The sequence below is a fragment of the Rattus norvegicus genome, chromosome 7, assembly GCF_021556685.1.
Source record: "Rattus norvegicus strain SHRSP/BbbUtx chromosome 7, alternate assembly SHRSP_T2T, whole genome shotgun sequence".
NCBI lineage: Eukaryota > Metazoa > Chordata > Mammalia > Rodentia > Muridae > Rattus > Rattus norvegicus.
The window spans coordinates 84469661-84474033 of record NC_141540.1 but is presented as its reverse complement, the minus strand read 5'-3'; the positions used below and the strand labels follow the sequence as shown (position 1 = coordinate 84474033).

At 37.1% G+C, this 4373-nt stretch overlaps 1 long non-coding RNA gene across 1 annotated transcript; it reads right to left on the bottom strand.

Moving 5' to 3' along the window:
* Window positions 1-1975: 1975 nt before the first annotated feature.
* Window positions 1976-3969, bottom strand: LOC134479719 (uncharacterized). Its single transcript, XR_015626147.1, has 2 exons — window positions 3847-3969; window positions 1976-2112 (listed from the first exon to the last, which is right to left on the bottom strand). It is a non-coding gene; the product is annotated as an uncharacterized LOC134479719 (long non-coding RNA).
* Between the last annotated feature and the right edge of the window lie 404 nt (window positions 3970-4373).

Sequence of the window (4373 nt, the reverse complement as noted above, 5' to 3'; positions counted from 1 at the left end):
AGAGATATTAGTCATTGAATTATTCCAGAATGTATGCAAGTATTAAAATATTATTTTATTTCTTAATTTAAAAGTGAAATCAGAGTGTGGTGAACACTCAGGCTTTTAATCCACTTGTGAGGTGTAGGTAAGGGGATAAGGAGTTCAAGACCAGCTTGAAATACATAAAACCTTGCCTCAAAAACAATGTGTACATGTAGTATTTTAATAAATAAAATTAATAAAGCAACCTAAGAATTAATTAATGTATATGTTTATATCATTAATATAAAATTATATTATTCCCACTAGAATATGTCTTTTGTAATTGTATTGAGAGAAGCAAAGTACTTCCAAACTAATGTCCTTTTTATGTATGGTGACAAAAAAAATGTAGACTGAGAACTTGCTCATCTTTAACCTAGTATAGTGACATAATACACCCTAATGATTTATATAATATTTATTAGTAAGTGTTGAATGTATTGATAGGACATATAGGCACAAAGGCATGTCTGTACTACATCACATTTGTATTTTGAATAATGGGAATGTTTTATTCATTATCTCATTTATAGTTTGATTTTTAAAAAAATGAATACAAACTATGAGAATATCACAAGAAAAGAAATAGGATCTTCATATTAATACCACATTTTAAATATCATACATATTAAATGCTGATCACCTTAGTGTTATTTTAAAGAGCCATTAGAACAGTGGTTCTCAACTTTCCCAATGCTGTGACCCACTAATAACCCTTTAATACAGTTCTTCATGTTGTGGTGACTTCCAACCTTAAAATTATTTCAGTTGCTATTACATAACTAATTTTTCTATTTTATGAATTGTAATGTAAATATCTGTGTCTTATTTAGCCCCTATGAAAGGGTTGAGAACTACTACATTACAGTAAAGAACATGAGGGCAGGATATATGGCTGTTAGTACTTAGCATGTACAAAGTCCTGCGTGTGGTGGCTATATATTCCATGTATATCTGCAATCCCAGTACTCAGGAACTAGAATCAAAAAGATCTGAAGCTCAAGGTTATTCACAGCTACATAGGATGCTTCAGAGCAGCCTGGACTACACGAGATCCTATGTGGTAGTTTTAATATTCTTGGCCCAGGGAGTGCCATTATTAGGAGGTGTGGCCTTGTTAGAGTAGGTGTGGACTTGTTGGAGTAAGTGTGTCACTATAAGGATAATGGTATTCTTCTTCTAACCATGTGGGAGCGAGGCTTCTCTTTGCTGCCTTCAGAACAAGCGGCTGCACTCTCAGCTGCCTCAGTGCCATTTCTGCCTGGACACTGCCATGCTTCCTGCCATGATGATAATGAACTAAAACTCTAAATCTGTAAGCCAGACCCAGTTAAATGTTGTCCTTTATTAGAGTTGCCATGGCCATAGCGTCTCTTCTCAGCAATGAAACCCTGTGTCAAATGGACCAAAAAAGAATACATACCATTAACTTAATTGGGCACAAGCTAACATTTACACTTCAGGTCTTTAGACCGACCATCTTGTATGATTCAGGATTCAGTCCCACGTGCATTTCTCCCACCTGTTAATGTAGCAGAGACGTGAGAATCTCACACCTGTTTTGCCTCTAGCAGATGGTATCACTAATGGGCACTTTCATGGAGTGCTGGGAAGTCTACTTTCTTCCAAGCAATACCACTCACCTTGTGGCTTTCCTGTTGCAGTAGAGAATGGTTTTCAGTACTGTACAATAGATCATAAATTTGAGCACACTCCAACACATGTGTTTATAATATATAATCATGTGCTGTCACAATCTGCGATAGTGATCTGTTATGCATTATTCCTGACTACTGCTCCTGTGTCCATTTACAGCACAATCTCAAGAAGTCTTTTAAAAGCAAAGTGTGATCATAACAGAAACTTGCAAGCAACCCCTATGTCACTTAGAATAAAACCATCCAAACCATCATCATTAAACATTAAGCCAAACCACAAAGACTTAAAGGAGATGAACAATTTATTCATGTGGCTATGCCCAGAAAAGCAATCCTGGAGGAAGCTCTGCAAATGCAAACATTTTATGTAGGAACACACCTCCCATGTTTGAGTTTGTGGTGTGTATTAGGGTGCACCCTGTGGCTTTTCCTAAAAGAACAAAATGTAATTGTTATACTTTAATAATTTGAATCTTTCCAAATTTGAAACATGAAACTTAAAATGTAGCTAGTGGACATATTTTGAAATAGACACATACTGAGGTAATTTTTAAAAATGAAATAGCAAATACTTGGGGAGTGAATCCATTTCAAGGAAGGAGAGAGCCCTGGCTTAGCTTGTGTTTCTGCTGTGCTTGCTAGAACAGCCGTGCCTCTCTTCATCTGCTGCCACCCCTGGCAGCAGGATCACAGCTCACAGCCACCTGTGAGGTTAGGCAACAGGGCTTTCAAGCCTCTGAACAGGCTGTGAGTTTGCTATTTGTAAATCTGGTAAATTAAGAAAAAGCTTCCAAGAAATCAGTGTTGGCATGCTTCGTAGAACATGAACATCCTCAGGCCGTTCTGAGTAGTGCTTATAACAGGTGTCCAATTAACAACTGCACGTTTGCTCTGAGGAGTGTCTCTTAGGAGAGGCTCTGTGATTATTGTTTTAATACTCTCTGAGCTTTCTGAACCACCCGTTTCCAAACACTGAGCATTGGATTTCATATAAGTCATGAATGTGTGTGCATATATATGTACTAGTTTCTATGCAGTCCCTTCATCTACATAGTGACATATACAGAACTGTCATGAGCTCCATTTTACCATTAAATTATCTGGACTGGGTGTCTGTGTATATTTGGCATGTGGCAGATAAATCACTGCATAAAGAGACCAGACTAAGGTGCAAAAAAAAAAAGCTGAGATATAAATTTCATTCAACACACCAAGCTGAGTCCCTTGGGGCTCTATCTGCCCAGAGTGATACCAGAGAAGACACATTTCTCTATGAGCTAGAGGTAGCCCTGTGTCTGAGACTGAGTATTTAAAGACATATCTGAGGTCTGAATCTATACAGGAGTAATCTGTATTTGTCTCTCTCCCTCTCTCTCCCTTTCTTCCTCCTTGATTTCTTGATGGAATCTGTGGCCCAGTTTAAACTGAAGCTCACTATAAAGTCACATGAAATTGGTTGTCCACCATTTCTGTCTAGCTCTCTTACATATTGTGCGTGCAGGTGTGCGTGCGAGTGCATGCCTTCTTGGATTGCTGTCTACTTTATTCTTTGAGTCAGACTCTCTAAATTGAACCCAGAAGTAACTGATTGGGCTAGATTGGCTAGACAACCAGCTTACTCCAAGGATCCCTTTACCTCTGCTGTCAGAGTCCAGAAGTTACAGATAGACCACATGACTCATCTAGCATTTTCACAAGAACTGAGATTATGAACTTGAGTACTCACACTTCTAGAGCAATCACTTTGCCTGCCGAGACTGCTCCTGTACAGTTCATTTTATCTCTTATTCTATAAATTTTAACATTCATTATACACTAACATGGGCATATATTTATTATCAATACAAACAAATCAATCTAGACTCTTCATTTACCAAACATGTTCCATGGATGAAATTCAATTTCTATCCAACTGTTAAATCTTTCTCTGGTGTCATTTTCATGTTTCTATATCAGACATCTTGGATTTGTTAATCACAAGTTAACTTGAACCCTTCATAAAGAAAAGTAAAATACAAACTGTGGAACTGACTTAAGATTTAAGCCATGGAAATATATGAATATCAGTTTCAAAAGTAAGTGGCAAAAGACTTAGGTACTATCACAGTATCATTAAGAGTGATGTTTCTAGATGGCCTATTTGACCTGTTAGAATTGCTCTCACCTGTCATATCACATGCTTATATCCCTGGGGTGTAGTGATCATCATAAACATTTTCACTTTGAACTGTGAAAATATGTGTGCCATTTCTCATTGGTAGAATAGCCAAATAGGAGTGTTATGAAGTTCTGATTAGAATTTAGCATTGTGCTCCTTTTATTCTATAAGGAATCTTCAAAACCTGGACAGTAAGGCACCAGTTCCTCTAGGTGGATGAGTCCTTCTAGACAATGAAGGTCCCTTCTGGAGTCTGTCACCAAAGTGCTGTCTCTAATCATTGGCTTGCATTTTTATCTTCTGAATGGATTCAGAAGAGGTCCCTCTTCATGGTTATTGTATTCATGGCATCTTAGCACATAGTAGATAATCAATGAATGTTTGCTAAATGGTTGTCCTTAAAGGAATAGAATATTAAATATGTTCTTATAGACCAAAAGTTTTAGGCTGTGTTGTCTTAAACTCTTTAGCCTAGAAATCAACAGACTATGATCTGACATATATATATATATGTAATAATTGTAATCCTGTCT